Source organism: Geotrypetes seraphini, chromosome 1, assembly GCF_902459505.1.
Source record: "Geotrypetes seraphini chromosome 1, aGeoSer1.1, whole genome shotgun sequence".
In the NCBI taxonomy this organism is placed as follows: domain Eukaryota; kingdom Metazoa; phylum Chordata; class Amphibia; order Gymnophiona; family Dermophiidae; genus Geotrypetes; species Geotrypetes seraphini.
Window position 1 is genome coordinate 465,316,906 of NC_047084.1, and position 18,132 is coordinate 465,335,037.

General features: G+C 42.0%; 1 protein-coding gene across 3 annotated transcripts in view; it reads left to right on the forward strand.

Annotated features, from left to right (window-relative positions):
• The first annotated feature begins 1,094 nt into the window (after positions 1-1,094).
• The window catches only part of GATA1 (GATA binding protein 1), a 45,629-nt gene continuing 28,591 nt past the window's right edge, over positions 1,095-18,132 (forward strand). For all 3 annotated transcript variants that reach the window (XM_033923805.1, XM_033923796.1, XM_033923814.1), the window contains exon 1: positions 1,095-1,484. The gene's annotated coding sequence lies outside the window, so the exon portion shown is untranslated. The remainder of the gene's footprint in view (positions 1,485-18,132) is intronic.

Consider the following 18,132-nt stretch of genomic DNA (forward strand, 5'->3'; position numbering starts at 1 on the left):
ATTCCCATCCTGTCCCAGAGGAAGTCAAGCATAGGGTTATCAGACGTCCGGATTTCTCCGGACATGTCCTCCTTTTGGGGACATGGCCAGGGATCCAGACGGCTTTTCAAAACCCGGTACTGTGTCCGGGTTTTGAAAAGCCTCCTCTCAATCGCGTCGAGCTGGAGACAATCCACGCATGTGCGGATGCCACACGATGATTGCCTCCTGCCCGACCAAAGCAGGCAGCCGGGGGGGGGGGGAGAAGTTAGGGCGAGACTTGGGCGGAGATGGGTGGGCCTGAGGGCGGGCCTTGAGTGTCTGGATTTTACAGTCGTAAAATCTGGCAACCCTAGTCAAGCGGTCAGGTTTTCAGGATATCCACAATCTTTTGGCTAAGCCAGGGATTCCTAAAAGTCAGGTTTTCAGGATATCCACAATGAATATTCATGAGATCAGTTTGACTACACTGCTTCCTTGGTATGCAAATCTATCTCACACATATTCATTGTGGATATCCTGGAACCCTAACTAGCTGGTTTCCCCTAGGCAATGTGTGGGAACCCCTAGGCTAATCAGTAGCAGTATCACCCTATGACTGTCCATTCCTAACCACAATCAGTCACCAGAGTCACAGTACTATTATACCACGGCCTGGTATTCCCAACCACCAGAGTCACATAGCTGTCACACTGCAGCTTTTAATTCCCAGCCACGGTCAAGACCTACAGTCAGAGTTTTCCTACACTAGGGTCAGCCTTTCCTAAACATAATCAAATAATCAAGTCATTCCTAACCCTGGTCAACAACCCCAGTTTGAGGGCTCACACACACCGTGGTCAGCAAGCCCTCTCTAGTTAAACATGAAATTTTGTACTTCTGCAGTTAACTGAAGTTTCAAGTCAGAAATGAAGATAACAACCTATTACAGCACTGTTTTCCGTCACATAGAGACTCTTCCCCAATTGATGTTCTCCTTCCCTCCCCCCAGCACCCAAATACATAGATATATCTTAAGATTTTGGTGTTTGTGTGATAAGAAGTAGGTGGAGTCTTGACAAGTTTGCCTGATGTGTCATTTTGTAGTCCCTCCCTTTCTTTCTTTCTATCAGCTCCAGAGACAGTCACTGAGCCTGGACCAGAGGAATAGTCTTCAAGACAGAGTAAGAGGGTGCACAACAGCAAGGGAGAAGGAGAGATGCCAAGAAGCAAAGTGTGAGAAGGAGAGAAGATGAGACACTAAAAGACAGGGAGAGAAAGGGAGTGTGTATTATAAAGCAAAAAAGGAGCTAGACAGAGGGTAAAACAAGAAAGAGAAGTAAGAAATAGAAAACAAAAAGAAAGAGGTGTAGAAAGAGATACCAAGAAGCAGAGACAGACAGCGTGGAAGAAAGAACGAGCGATATAGGGGGGGGAAAAAAAAGAGACAACATCAACTGTGGAGAAAGAGCTTCCAGAGAGTCTTGGCGAGGGCTTTTGGTCGTGCTGCCACTGGAGGCTGTCAGGTAGGTATGCGTCAGTCTGTGTCTTCCTTCTATTGCTTTCTCCGGAGAGATCTCCATTTTGGGGCAGCACATGTCTACCTGTTGCAAGAAGACATCACTGCAATATTGTATTCTATGTTTTCCTGGGGAGGCGAGAGATTTATGGACAGAAGCTTGCAAATCTGAATTCTGCCATAGAAGTTTGTTGTAGTCAAAACAGCTTTTTGCTGAGAGACTGAATTAGCCAATTCTGTCTATGGACTAGATCAGTGGTTCCCAACCCTGTCCTGGAGGAACACCAGGCCAATTGGGTTTTCAGGCTAGCCCTAATGAATATGCATGAAGCAAATTTGCATGCCTATCACTTCCATCATATGCAAATCTCTCTCATGCATATTCATTAGGGCTAGCCTGAAAACCCGATTGGCCTGGTGTTCCTCCAGGACAGGGTTGGGAATCACTGGACTAGATCACCAAAGTCTTGGAGCTGGATTTCAATACAAACTTTGACAGGGACAAAAAAAAAAAGCTGAAGTGAAGCTTCCTCTTAGTGCAACCTATCCCTAGAATATTACTCTGTTTCCTATATAAAGTGAGCTGAACATTATCAGTCTATTTTATTATTCCATTTTTGATCAGTAGTTCTTGCATCTTTTTGCTTCCAGCTCAATCTGTTTGGCTAAGGTGGCATGACCCTTCATCCTCATTTATCTAGGGTGTTTCCCCTATATTGCAGGTGCTCCTGCTCCCCCTGCTCCAGTCCAGCCTACTGCATAGACAGTCCTTGGTTAGGGGCTGTAGACCAGGCTCCCTCTAGAACTCAGCTATGTGGATGCCAATCCAGCCACTAGGTGTTACTCTTGAGTAATGGGATGCTCCCTTCCCCTTCCCCTAAGGCAGGGGTGTCAAAGTCCCTCCTCGAGGGCCACAATCCAGTCGGGTTTTCAGGATTTCCCCAATGAATATGCATGAGATCTATTAGCATACAATGAAAGTAGTGCATGCAAATAGATCTCATGCATATTCATTGGGGAAATCCTGAAAATCCGACTGGATTGCGGCCCTTGAGGAGGGACTTTGACACCCCTGCCCTAAGGGTATGATTGCCTCCTCTGAAGTATCCCTAGCCCAGGGGTAGGAAACTCCGGTCCTCGAGAGCCGTATTCCAGTCGGGTTTTCAGGATCTCCCCAATGAATATGCATTGAAAGCAGTGCATGCAAATAGATCTCATTGGGGGAATCCTGAAAACCTGATTGGAATACGGCTCTCGAGGACTGGAGTTCCCTACCCCTGCCCTAGCCTATCAACTCAGGAATGGAAGAAATGACCCAGGAACAGAGCCCAGGTCCCCTCACATGTCTGGGTGCGGCTCTGCCACACAATCATCAGACCAACCCAGCTGAAAGTTATTTTAAACTCTTTTCACACTGGACAGCAATAATTGTAGTTTAGTCCAGAAAGACAGAATAGGCTAATTTTGCTGTTTTGGTATCAGTTCTGTGTGGTTGTTAGTGTGCTGCATATAGCAATATGTAATGGGAAAGAGATGAAAACAGAAAATGAACAAGTTTCATTTGAAATATGACCAGGATCCTACCTCCACGAGCTTACAAGTAAAACTGTATTTTCCTTATTTATTGTATGACATATGGAGGTCAAACTAAGTCCTCAGAATTAAACTTGTGCCATTCCTGCAAGGGCATCAAAAGTTTGAAGTTTTTTGAGGGAGACAAAAATTACTTTAAAACACAAATCTGTAGTAAGATGAGAAGTTTGAAAGAGTAGATTTTGGAGCAAGGAGTATTCGGGAACTGTTTAGATATATTTGTTAGGTCAGGCTTGATTGGGGCTGAGGCAGCTGGGGGTGGCCAACCCCTGGTGATGGTCATCAGAGGAACCTATCGCAGTCCTTTGTCCCAGCCAATACCCAGCGCTCTCGGCCCTTACCCAAGACCCAATCTGCTACCCTGATCCCCTCCTATCCTTCGCACTCCCTCCAGTCATTCTTGCACCACGCAGTCCAGCAGCCTTATGGGCCACTAGTAATTCCTGCAGCTCTCTGTCTAAATATTTGAGGTAGCTGCCCATGAGCTCTCTGCTGGCAGGCAACAAATAGACACCAAGTGGATTGAAACATATTATATAGACAGATGATCATAGAATTCCTATGAGTGTCGGAGCATTTAGCTGTGGTAGAATCCTCTACTGTGGCTTAGTAAAAGAGGGCTAATATTTTTACAAGGTGGAGTTCTTAAATTTATGCTTGTAAGGGGGAAGTTATCAGTGTGGTCTACTGGTAATATATGTATTAACTAGTAATAACTAAAGGGCCCTTTTACAAAATCACAGAAAAATGTGTAGTATACCGTTTAAAACTAAACGGTTTACATAATTTACATACATAATTTTAAAACAAAAACTTAATAAAATAAACATACAAACAATCCTCAGAAATCATGTCTACAAAATAATACCATAGCTTGCGTAGTAAAGATCACGAATGATTCAACAACTCTGCCAAAGAGGAAAATTATTGGCTAGAAAAAGGCATACAGTACCTGGCTACAGTAAATGCAAGAGCTTTTTATGCCTCCTATTTAGGAGTCACTAAGGGCCTGTTTTACAAAGCCGCGCAGCAACGTCCCTGAAGCCCTTTAAATCTCTATGGGCTTTGGGGCCGTTACCGCGGCTTTGTAAAACTGGCCCTAAGTGCAGCTATGCTAACTGTGTTAGCACACAATAAACTAATACATTAATACGCTAACTGGCTAAAGCTTCCATGCCCTCTCTCTGCTCATGCTATGCCCCTGACAGAAAAATTCAGTAACGCATGGAAACAGGCAAATTACTGTAAAACCTCTTAACATGGTCACATAGTAACATAGTACATGACGGTAGATAAAGACCTGAACGGTCCATCCAGTCTGCCCATTAGTTATAGCCATTAAAAATGCATGATTAAATTAACTTGTCCCTTCTTTGATACTTCTGGGTCATAGACTGTATAGTCCACCTGGTATTGACCTTGGTTCCAAATGCTGAAGTTGCCCTCCAAGCTCTCTCCAGCCTATCCAACCGTCCTGTTTGCAGGATATCTACCATAAAGTCTGGCCAGTAACACGATAGCCCGTTTCTGCATGAGCAAGTGCTTAATGCATTTTAATAAAAGGGAGCCTTGGTCTCCTTGCATAATATGGGTCTTGTGCTAAAAAAGTACAAATTAGTGGTAAATCAAGAACCCACATTGATAACTGATAGGGGGAGAGTGTAGCACAGTGGTTAAAACTACAGCCTCAGCACGCTGAAGTAGTGGCTTCTTATGACCATGGGAAAGTCACTTAATCCCCCCATTGCCCCAGGAACATTAGATAGACAGGGAAAAATGCTTGAGTACCTGAATAAATTCATGTAAACTATTCTGAGCTCCCTTGGGAGAATGCTATAGAAAATTGAATAAATAACTACACTCCTGGTTTAGGTACCTAAATTTATCCCCTATTTTCAGCCACACTTAGGCCCCACGTCTTTAGCTGAAAATATACCTCAGCTGAGGAGGAGTTTAAACTTAGGCCTCGGATAAAGTAACCTGGTTGCCATGTTACTCCCCTGTATAGGTTAATAATAGAAATAAAGTGAAATAAAATACCTTTTTTCTTGGACTCATAATACATTTTTTTCGACCAGCTTCTGAAGGCTAGAATCTTCTTCCTAAAGCCAGAACAGTATAAGCAAAAGATGAAAATATCAGATCGTTTCAGTTATCAAGTATCACTTTATTCTTGATATACCGCCTTTCATTGATACAGCTAAGTGGTTTACAAATAATTTTAAAAAATTCCATTAGGTAGAAAAGAAAAATAAATAGGTATACATGCACTTATTCAAATAAAACTAAAGAGCAAAAGATGCCAATATCAGATCAGTTAGGCCAGGCCTTCATTCGGCCTGGCTTTCAAAAGCATTTATCCAAATTGCAGCAGCCACTATATGAATAAATGCACTATGTAGATAGTGCCATTAAACTTTTTATAGATTACTCTGGTACTTTCCAGATAGTACCAGGATGAAGCAATTAAACTGCAAAGCTATATGAATTGCAGCTGAATATCGCCATTATCCTTACAGTCGGTACTGGGCAGCAGTCTCTAACTAGGTTCAGTACTGCCATGTCTGCCTATAGTAACGATGAATAGTTTCTCAAATCTGTTTATTGGAATTATAAGACAGTGAACAACAATACAGAAAAAGAAAACAATACTTATACATACATGTTTAACTCTGTATAGCTATGTTAAGCTTAGAAACTGTTTCTCTATTGATGATGCCTCCTATTAGCTATGTTGTACTCGATTATTACTGATAAAATAATTTTAAAACAAACAAAAATAATTAAAAACAAGGGAAAGGACATATATATGTGAATTTAAATTGCCACGAAATGGCACAAGAGGAAAAAAGGGAAGGGTTTATAATTTATATAATAAAAAATTGAAAAGGTAATGGAAAGAACGATATGGAGAGGGGGATGACTTAGGTGATCCATTTATCTAAATCTCAAAAGCATCCGTAAAGAGAAAGGGTTTTAAGGGTAGATATTCAAAGTGATTTAATTGGTCAGAAGAGGCTCCTGGCTGTATAAATCTCTTGTCCACAGCTACCTGCGGATAAAGTTTCTAGTTTAATGAAAATTTTGATTAAATCGCAATATCAAAAATTCAATGAGATGTACAATTTAAAATAAGAGAAAAGACAAACAATATATTTGGAAACAAAAGACATAATTATGAATACATAGTCAGACAAATAAAACAGAAAGGGAAGTGTGTGTGGGGGGACGACGACTAAAATGCTAGTAGCTGCCACGCGGCAACAGCTCCGAAGCCCTTTAAATCTCTATGGACTTCGGGGCCATTAGCGCAGGGCAGCCGCTAGCGCGGCTTTGTAAAAGAGGCCGTATGTGTTGGGGCACTTAACTGATTAACGGCACTGAATATCCACAGTTAGACCCTGATTCCACAAAGTCTGCCTAAACTTAGGCGCTGATATTGGCACAGATTCTATAAAACTTAGGCGGCCATTATAGAATCACGCTTAGCAGTGCTTAAGTGTATTTAGGTGGCACTTAGCGTCCTAACATGTTTTCTTTGCCTAAAGTACTAAAATTGGGGGGGTTTCTTTGCCTAACAGCACCTAATGCACAATGAGCCACCTAATTTGAAAATATGCCTATGATCCGTCCCCTAACCAGGCCCATTTTTAGTATAGGTGCTTTGGGCTAGGTGCCTACTTTTTTTTTATAGAATCGAGTTTTTGAGTTAGGCGCCTAACTTTCAATTAAGTTCAATTAAAGCTGATTGCGAGGTGTTGAGGCACCTAATTTTAAGTGGACTTTATAGAATTGGAGCCTAAGCCCGGATTTTCTAACAAGCACTAATTTTTAGGTGCCCAAGCTCAGCAAAAAATGCTATTTAAATGACATTTTTCAAGGTGCCTTCCGGCGTCTATAAAATCAGCACTGGAATCGCACCTCCATAGGTGCTTTAGGCTGCCTAATGCCACTGTGGGCCTGGCTAACGCCGGAAGTGGCGTTAGGCGGTCCTAAAGCACCTTCGTAGGCTCAGTTCACATCAAAGGTAGGTGCCGGAAATGTAGGCCTGGAAAACCCTGGCCTAAATTTCTGGCATCTACCATTGCCAGAGGCGCGATTCTGTACCCGGTGCCATTGCATAATTGGCACGCAATCGGTGGCTGCTTTTAAGGCGGAGCTGCTGACAATGGAGCTAATTGCAGAATCTGGGCCTTAATGCCTAAGCCAAAATCAGCTAATTTGTGGACGGCCCTGGCCCTGAGGTTGAGTCAGCATTTGCACGCATAAATAGGATTGCATAAACACAGTCCTATCTTTATGTGGTTCATCTTATGTGGCTAAGTGTTGAATATTGCACTTACCAACATATGTGCTAGCTGGTTGCATGGCCCAGCATTGAGTATCTTGGAATAAAGCCACTGCTGGCTGAATATCTGTTCCAATATATTTAAATAAAACAGACAGTGTTTAAAAAATGTTGACTACGGACATTTGAATACTGACCTGATTTTGCCTATTTATGAGCCTTATGTTCTTAACCTAGTGCTGATCTCCTAACTCCTTTTCCCTGCCCTAAATCCAGCCTGGTTGCCATCCAATGTTTAGGCTTCCCAATCATGTAGCAATTTAATGAAATCTGGAACATAAATTTCGGAACTCAGCTCCAGTAAGCATTCAAAGAGGCCAATTTAGAAGCCGAACTCTCAGAATTAGGAGTTTACACCCTTTGAAGACTGAGCCTATAATTGCAATTTCTTCAAAGTATAATGTAACACTATTTCTCCTCTCTACCTCATTCTAGAAGACCTCTCTCCCTCCCTCTCCTCTTCCAGTCTCTTCTCCTCTCCTCCCTCTGTTTCTCAGCCTTTAATCGAATTGTACGTCGCCTTGAACCTGTTTAGGCATAGAGCGACTCACAAATTATAGATTAGATAATAATAATAATAACAGTTTATATACCGCAGGACCGTGAAGTTCTATGTGGTTTACAATGGTTAAAAGATGTTACAAATTAATTAGAATTAACAAGGTTAGAAGCTAGTTATTAACAGCGCTAGAGATCAGTTATTGTGTAGTAGGATTGTACAGGTTAGTTGCCTAAATACTTCAGGAACAGGTATGTTTTTAGGTGTTTCCTAAATTCCCCATAAGTAGTAGGCGTGAGCAATTGTTCCAGATCTTTGCCCCATAATGCCACTTGATGTGAGAGAAGATGTTGATGGTGTTTTTTAAATTTACATCCTTTAACCGGTGGGGAAACAAAATTCAAGTGTGAGCTTCTCTTATGTCTCTTAGATCAGATTAGAAGATTGTGTTTGGATTTCCATATACTGTAGATCCCCTTGAACATGTATTCTATTTGCATGCACTGCTTTCAATGCATATTCATTGGGGAAATCCAGAAAACCCGACTGGATTCCGGCCCTTGAGGAGGGACTTTGACACCCCTGATCTAGACAATTGAACAAATTAAATTAATACAAAATGCTGCACAGAAAAATCATGCTAATAGAATACCTCGCTCCCGAGAATAGGGGTTAATGGATAATCAAAAAATACCACTTTTTATTTTTAATTTGCAAACTAATGTTAACAGTTCACTCAAACCTTTGTAACTACAACTCACTACTAGCAACTTTTTACCAACTATGAACCTCTCCCAAGTAATTAATCAACTATGAACCTCTCCCAAGTAATTAATCAACTAGGAGGTTGATATATCATATAGACCAAAGGATTCAGTTCTTAGGACCTCCTATAACTTGTATGTTATTTCAAGTCCACATCCTGTTTGATGTGGTTGACAATTTATAGGTGACCCATTTTATTGATGCATTTGTGACTTGAAATAATGTAACTATATGTGTTATTTATTTGCTTTTAATACTTCTCTGAGCAACTCATTACAAGTGGTGTATTCGACCTGGACTTTCTTAATTGGTCACAGTTTTTGTCTGTATCACTTTCTCTCTATTTCTGTCTATCTCTCCCTCAGTGTCTTCTATTTTCTTTGCCATCCATTGCTACTTAGTAAAAGCTATGCATGAGGTTTTGACTGGGTCTAGACCAGTGTTTCCCAGTCCTGGGAGAACCCCAGCCTGTCAAGTTTTCAGTATATTCACAATGAATGTATATGAGAGATTTACATACCAAGGAGGCAATATATGCAAATGAGTCCCATGCATATTAATTTTGGATATCCTGAAAGTCTGACTGGCAAGGGGATACTACAGGACCAATTTGGGAAACTCTGGTCTACAGGAACTAGCCTGACTTCCTACTTAGACTCTTTCTAGGAGATTGGTTTGCATAAACTGTCTCCGTTGTATGCAAATCTCTTTAATGCATATTCTTTGTGGATTTCTTGAAAACCTGACTGGCACGGGGGTATCCAGGACCAACCTGGGAAACCCTGCCCTAGGCGAACCTTCAGCCTTCAACCCTCCCCCCACCCCAATTAACATCCACACCCCTAATTCATTTTACTATTTGGGATCTAGATTATAGCTGGCACTAACTAGTTTCACTTAATGGTTGAGCCAACCCTGTCTGTAATCTCAAATAGCTAAGTTCTAAATACTGTCAAGGAAGGCTTCAAACTGTGTCTTTTGGAAGTCTTTCCTAAACAGCTTTCAGCCCTACACCACCAGGATCCAACGAGGTACAAACTTTCCTTTTTTCTAACAGAACCATACTTCAACTAGTGTGCCTTTAGGAAAGAAGGAAATAATAATAATAATAACTTTATTCTTTTATACCGTCATAACCAAAAGTTCTAGACGGTTTACACTAAAAAGAGCTGGACAATCAGCGAAATACAATAATACAGTAAAAAATACAAATATTTGTAAAATAGAATTTCAATAATAAAACTCACTAAGTAATAAACTTATCAAACAAAGTGGTCTTAATTAATTTCCAAAAACTGCAATAGGCTAACATAGCTTGCTGAATATATTTACCTAACTAAGATTGTTGCCTACCAGCTTGAAATGCCAGGGTCCTATCTAAGAAGGTCTTATATCTACACCCATTAATTTTTGGATAAGCAAATAAGTAGAAGTTTCTAGTTTCTCTTGATTGTCTCCGGCTTACCTTTTTCCTCATTTTGCGTTGCACAGACCATCTCCATTGGCTGCCCCTAGAGGCGCGAATCCTGTTTAAGTTCTCCTATCTGTGTTACAAATCAATATTTGGCCTAGCCCCCACTTACGTGGTTTCCCACTTCAGTCTGGCAAGTTATCTTAGGCCCAAACGAAGAATACATCTGTTCTCCTATCTGACTATAAAAGCCTGCCACTACAAAAGATTCTTGGACAGAACTCTTGCCTTCCAGGCAGGCAAATGGAACGATTGGCTTAGTAACGTTTTCGCGCTCTCATCATCCTATTTCAATTTTAGAAATCTGGTAAAAACGAGCTTGTTCAATCGATTTGTTAACTAAGAATATACTCAGCTCTGCTTACCCAACCAGTAACCCTAATGAACTATATAGCTTTCATATTCCTTCATTATGTAAGATTGTATTGCTATCTTTGATTGTAACCTCTTCACTGATTGTCCAGCGCTTCTTGCTGTAAACCGCCTTGAACTTCTATGGCTTTGGCGGTATATAAGAATAAAATTATTATTATTATTATCTCGATATCAGTTTACTCTAGGTGCGCTGGCGTCGTGGTGATGACATCACGCACATGCGTGACATCAGGGCGCCACCGTCAGCGCATGCGCAAAGCCCCTTCAAACTGGCCTTGCGCCAAGAAAAGGACCTGCGCTGTAGAGAAGGGTGTCGGGAGATTGCCTACAGGACTTGCCTCTCTTCACGAGAGGCACGTCCTGTAGACAGTCAGATGGTGCTGGCACCTCTCCTCTTCCCCAGTGTACCGCAGCACACCTGAAATCTCAGGAGGCACACAGTTTGCGATACACTGCTCTAGGTACTTCCTGTTCCCAAGGGGGAAAAGGAAATTTACACCTGTCCTAAATTCAATGGATCTGATGTCTACCTGAAGGAGGAAGAGTTTAGGATAGTTTCTGTAGTGCTGCCTAGAAATAGATCAGGATTTCATAACTTCCACAATGAAAATTCATGAGCTGACATATTTACAGACATTTAACCTAAGAACAAGGATCATTTGTTATAATCCTAGTAGCCTAAAATCCTTACCTGTTTGCCATCAGTGCATTAAGAACCTAACAAGATTGGAGATGCTGTCTAGATCAGTGTTTCCCAACTCCTCCAAGCCCTAGATTGAAAACTTTTCAACCAATCAGGGAGTGACTAGGGACCAGGATGCTAGGAATTATTAAAAAAGGGATGGTTAACAAGACTAAGAATGTTATAATGCCCCTGATTTGCTCCATGGTGTGACCTCATCTGGAGAATTGCGTTCAATTCTGGTCTCCTTATCTCAAGAAATAGTGGCGCTAGAAAAGGTTCAAAGAAGAGCGACCACGATGGTAAAGGGGATGGAACTCCTCTCGTATGAGGAAAGACTAAAACAGTTAGGGCTCTTCAGCTTGGAAAAGAGACAGCTGAGGGGAGATATGATTAAAGTCTACAAAATCCTGAGTGGAGTAGAATGGGTACAAGTGGATCGATTTTTCACTCCGTCAAAAATTACAAAGACTAGGGGACACTCGATGAAGTTACAGGGAAATACTTTTAAAACTAATAGGAGAAAATTTTTATTCACTCAGAGAATAGGTAAGCTCTGGAACGCATTTCCAGAGGTTGTGATAAGAGCGGATAGCGTAGCTGGTTTTAAAAAAGATTTGGACAAGTTCCTGGAGGAAAAGTCCATAGTCTGTTATTGAGAAAGACATGGGGGAAGCCACTGCTTGCCCTGTATTGGTAGCATAGAATATTGATACTCCTTGGGTTTTGGCCAGGTACTAGTGACCTGGTTTGGCCACTATGAGAACCGGCTACTGGGCTTGATGGACCATGGGTCTAACCCAGTAAGGTTATTCTTATGTTCTTATTTCAGAGGGAGAGCCAAGGCTGGCATGAGCAGTAGGTGGGATATGCTGCCTGCAGTCAGTTTAGATTTGAAGAGGTACGCGGGGCGAAGAAGGAGTATTTAGGAGGATAGTTGCAGCAGGGAAGAGTGCAAGGGGTACATGCGGTGAGGCAATGCCAGGCACCTCCTTCCTTTGCAGAAAACTGACTGTGGCCCACACAAAAGAGGGGAGAAAGAAATTGAAAATGGTGTGCATGTCTCAAGTAGTATGTGTTGGGAAATCTGCTCTAGACATCAAGAAGGCCTACAGATCCATCCCAGTTACAGGAAATTTCAGATTCACTGGTATCATGTTTTGCCCTTTAGTCCCTGTCTGAGGAGTGTATCCATGCCCAAAACATACCTATAACATGCCTTTCCAGCATGCCCCCTGGAACTGGGTACGCACAGTGGGAAAAACATCTGGCTAGACATTCATGAAAATGAATATGCAAATAGATCTCATGCATATTCATTGGGGAAATCCTGAAAACCCAACTGGATTGCAGTCCTTGTTGCCCACCTCTGGTCTAGATTGAAGATGCAACATCTCATCAAGGTGTGAGGTTCGTTTGGTCAGTACAACAAAGCCTTTCTCAAGATATAACCTTGGTTTCCCGGGTCGTCTTCCTCTCTTCTTTTCCACATTTTCACTTCCATTTTGATTCAGTTCTTGATTCTTGCTTGCCTCCTGTTCCTTTCAGTTTCTAGCTCAGTTGGAACCAGCTTCTACTGGGCTGCAGTGCCATGAGTCTTTATTTGCAAATACCCAGGGATTTCCATCTAACTTTAGTTTCTGTCATCTCAGTGAAAGCCCTTGGTGCCTTCCAGAACTCAGAAATCATGGGCTCTGATGCTACATTTGACCACTAGTTGTCACTGTTGAGCAATGACTGAGAATCCCTTTCCTCCTGGGCCTCTGCAGCTTCCCCTGACTTGGCTGACCCAAGAAACAGAAAATATGACCTAGTTCCATTGTATGTCATTACACAGCACAAAGCCACCATGCTCCTCTAATTCCCATTGTTTGTTTGTTTGGTTTTTTTTTTTGGGGGGGAGTCACTTACAGACAACTATTTTTTTTACATAGCCTCAAGTATGTGCTTCTGGGTACACTCTGGTTTTATCTCCATGGCATCAATACACTTGTTTTTGCTTTTTCATGGAGAAACTACATATCCATATGAGCCATTAGGGTAAAACCAGGGCTAGCTCAGCCTGTTGCAGATGACCTGGATTAATCTGATCTCATTATCTGTGTGAACATCTTCATTGGTACGTACGTACCTCAATGAATTCTTTACTCCAAGGATGCATGTACACTGGTGGTACCTTCTTTCCAGCAAACTCGAATATACACGGAAGAAAATTTATACCATTGCTGGCCGGATTGAATGGAAAAAGCTGCCAGTGACATGTAGGAACTTGACAGTCTTCACGTGTTTATTGTGACAGCACTTACTTATGCAGGCAGATTTGGAACCATGAATATTTTGCAGTAGCTTGGACCTTTTTTGAATGTGGTCTGTGGTTTGGATTTGTTATCATCTTTGTTTTTATTATGTATGGTTTTCTGTACTCCTAAGGTTACCATATGGCTCCAAAAAAACAGAGGATGGATTTGGGGACAAATAAATATTGTTTTAGAATCGGATATTCCCTTAACATCTGAAGCCATAATTTGTGGTACTATGTTACACGTTAAACCTCCCCTTGATAAATATAAAAGCCGTCTTTTCCTGGTTTTGACTGGAATAGCTGTTCAATTGATCACGAAAAATTGGAAAAGCCATGATAGATTAAACTACACATTTTGGTGGACAAATGTATGTAACACATACAAATATGAGAGAATGAATGCAGAATGTTTGGTGTCAAGTGTTTCATTTAACAAAGTATGGAGTCCATTTATTTGCTGCTTCACATTAATGGTTTATGTATTCTTCTTTAAGTTTCTCCTTACACATCCGAGGTGGGGGGGGTGGGGGAGGGAGAGGTAATTGAGAAATTGGTATTAATTCTTTATATCAATGTAATAAATAAAGTTGTCTTGTATTATTAATAATTGATAGATGGGTGGGTGGGTAAAGTTATGGTTCTATATACTAATTGTATAAAATGGTGTAATCTCTAATATTTTTCTGTATTCAATCAAATGTACTACACTGTTGTAATTTTTAAAATAATAAAATTTTTACAAAAAAAAATTATATTCTAATTTGTAACTCGCTTAGAATTTAGATAAGCAACTCAATCAAATTTTAATAAAAACTTGAAACTTTTACTTCCATCAAAAGCAATGGGCATAAACCCAGCTGTCTCAATCTGTCCTCATTTTTCTGGAGCCATATGGTAGCCCTAGGTTAAGGTTACCAGACATCCGGCTATACCTGGACATGTCCTCTTTGTAGAGGACTCTCCGGGTGTCTGGATGTCTTTCTAACCTGCAAGGAGTTTGTCCAGGTTTTCGGCTCAGGGCTATGCCTGGGAGGGGCTCTTAGCATGCGTGAATGTGAAGTGATGATGTCACATGCATGTGTATGACATCATTGCGTCGCCTCTGCGCATGCTAAGAGGCCCTCCAAGACACAGCCCCAAGCTTAAGAGGAGGTTTGTGTGGGGGCGGGGCTGGGGCAGAATGGGGTGTTGCTAGGGGTGGAGCCGATGCTGGCATCCTTTGATTTTTGCACTCTAGTGCAGGCAATGGTCCTGTCGAGGCTTGACTATTGCAGTGCCCTGTATCTTGGAGTGACTAAGACAAGGTACAGGGTGTTGCAAATGGTACAAAATGCTGCAGCCAGACTGATTACAGGAACATCAAAATATGCTCATATTACACCTTGGCTTCAGCAACCACACTGGCTGCTAGTGGCTTTTAGAGTACAATATAAGATTGTGATGATTTGTCATCAATTTTTGTATGGTGCAATTCCAGAGTATTTCAAGAGTAAAATGGCCACTTATCAGCCCAAAAGATTGTTGCGTTCTGAAAATTCTGCTTTGTTAAAGGCCAATGTTAATCCGAAATATGTAGAAACCTATGCAGTGACTTTTTGTTGTGCTGGGGTGAAATTATGGAATTTAATGGTAGGGCAACTCCTCCTCCTCCTCCTACTACTGTTTATTATTTCTTTGGTGCTGAAAAGGTGTACGCAGCGCTGTACATTTTAACATATAATAGACAGTCCCTGCTCAGAAGAGCTTACAATCTAATTACAGGGTTGGGGAAATTATGGTAGAGGAAATTATATAGTGGGTCTAGGTATCTGACAGCAGTGAGTGGGAGTTAAGAGTTGAAAGCAGTTTCAAAAAAGTGGGTCTTTAAGCTTGGATTTGAACACTGCCAGGGGTGGAGCTCGACGTATTGATTCAGACAGCCTGTTCCAGGCATACGGTGCTGCAAGAAAGAAGGGACGGAGTCTGGAGTTGGCAGTGGAGGAGAGAGGTACAGATAAGAGGGGCTTGCCCGATGAGTGGAGAATGATCGGGGGGGGGGGGGGAGGGGGAGTGTAGGGAAATGTGCTGATAGAGGAAAAACTCCTCAAAACACAATTGTTCGTTAATGCTTTTTTTTATAGGGTCTGACTTGTCTTGATTGAGGATTAACTGTGAACTTAATTTTCGATGATTTGGCCCTCTTTTGTACTGTTTTTAAGTATTGTGTATGTGGATATACTGTAAACCACCTAGGAACTAGACGGTATAGAAATTTGAAAAATAAATAAATGAATAAATGTCCGGGTTTTTACTGTGTGAAATCTGGTAACCCTATCCTAGGTACTCCACCTTGGTGAAAGGCTGATTATAAATTGTAATAAATAAGATGTTATAGCCAGTGTTTCCCATACCTGGTCTTGGAGGCACTCCAGTCATTCAGGTTTTCAGGATATCCGCAATGAATATTCATGAGAGATATTTGCATGCTCTGCCTCCACAGCAAGCAAATCTCTCTCGTGAATATTCACAGTAGCTATCCTGAAAACCTGACTGGCTGGGGTGCTTCTGGGACCAGGTTTGGGAATCACTGCATTACATATTGTGTAGTTCAGGAGTTCATAACACAGACCTCAGGGTTTATCCAGCCAGTCAGGTTTTCAGGAAGTCTACACTGAATATGAATGAGGTAGATTTGACCACTAAGAAAGCAGTGCAATAAATTCTACAGTATTTTATGTACCTTCATTGTAGATATCCTGCACACTCAACTAACTGGGAGTGCCCTGAAGACTGGGCTAAAAAGAACTGGTGCGGGTCTCGGTTTTTACCTGTCCATCCCTAGAATAGAGCTGGCATATGGCTGCAAACCATCGGGGCAGGCTAAGTCAGTCCTGGTCTTACACCCCCCTCCCCTTCAGTTATGAACTTGCATTCTATACTTTTCTTTAAAATATTGGATTTATCTACCACCCGAGTAAGGCCGGTACTAAATCAGCTGAGCCTGTCTTTTATAACATGGTGCTTGATTATAACTCTAAATTTGTGTCTAAATTGAGAAGAAGGAAGCTGAACATACTATGCAAGGGGAAGAGAGACCCAGAGTGAAGGATGAGATATCAAAACCCCAGGCCTCTTAGTAGCGACTGCAAAAGCTGTGAGATCATCCATAGATAGAGGGAAAGGAAACTGGCCTTGTTCTTTTCTCTGAACCACGGGTACAGTCACTTTCAGCAAAACTAGAGATGTGTAAGATTGGCAGAACTTCTAATGCTTGATTGGTACAATGTCCGTCATTGCTAGATTTGTCTTCATTTGGGTCAAAATGATCATTTTTCTTCTCCTTCCAAATGGCAACCACTACTGTGTTGCAGGTTTCTCTATTTCTCATCTAGGGCAGGATTAGGGTTACTAGACGTCTGGATTTACCTGGCATCTGAACGGCTTTTCAAAACCCGGGTTTTGAAAAGCTTCCTCTTCAGATCACTTCGGGAGGGGGAATTTGTGCATGCCCTCCTGATCGATGAGAATAGGCTGAGTGGGTGGGGTTGGGGTGAGACTGAGGCATGGCATAACAGGGTGTAACTGTATGGGCTGGGGCGGATCTATGGGTCCAGATTTTATGCAAGTAAAATCTGGTAACCCTAGGCAGGATGCACAGAGCTCCGTCAACCCGGCGAAAAACACCAGTCTGGGAGTGATTTACATTTGCCAGGCTACTTTGGAAAATTGCGAGCCATGGAATTGAGGGTGAAATACTCACGTGGATTAAAAACTGGCTGGAGCATAGGAAACGGAGAGTGGGGGTAAATAGACAATATTCGGACTGGAAGAGTGTCACCAGTGGGGTGGGTGCTGCAGGGCTCGGTGCTTGGACCCGTGCTCTTCAACATCTTTATAAACGATCTGGACATTGATACGACGAGTGAGGCGATTAAATTTGCAGACGATACGAAGTTATTCAGAGTAGTGAAGACGCAGGGGGATTGCGAAGATCTGCAACGTGACATAATCAAGCTCGAGAAATGGGCATCGACATGGCAAATGAGCTTCAACGTGGATAAGTGTAAAGTGATGCATGTCGGTAACAAAAATCTCATGCACGAATACAGGATGTCCGGGGCGGTACTTGGAGAGACCTCCCAGGAAAGAGACTTGGGATTTCTGATCGACATGTCGATGAAGCCGTTCGCGCAATGTGCGGCGGCGGTGAAAAGGGCGAACAGAATGCTAAGAAGGATTAAGAAGGGGGATCACAAACAGATCAGAGAAGGTTATCATGCCGCTGTACCGGGCCATGGTGCGCCCTTACCCGGAGTACTGCGTCCAGCACTGGTCGCCGTACATGAAGAAGGACACGGCACTTCTCGAAAGGGTCCAGAGAAGAGCGACTAAAATGGTTAAATGCATGCTATTTGTGCTAAGTACCTCAGTGAAAGGGGAGCAACTGTGCCTGGCATCTGCACACATGAGCTGAGCGTTAGACGTTAAGAAGTTTAGGTACTTTTGCTTTATTCCGGAAAGTTCTGAAACCTTTTTTGTTTGCTAAACATTTTGGAAATTAACTATTTCAGTCCACTTTCCCTTGTCAAGTTTATGTATTATGTGTTTCATTATTGTTAACCGAGTTGAGCGTCTCTTGGT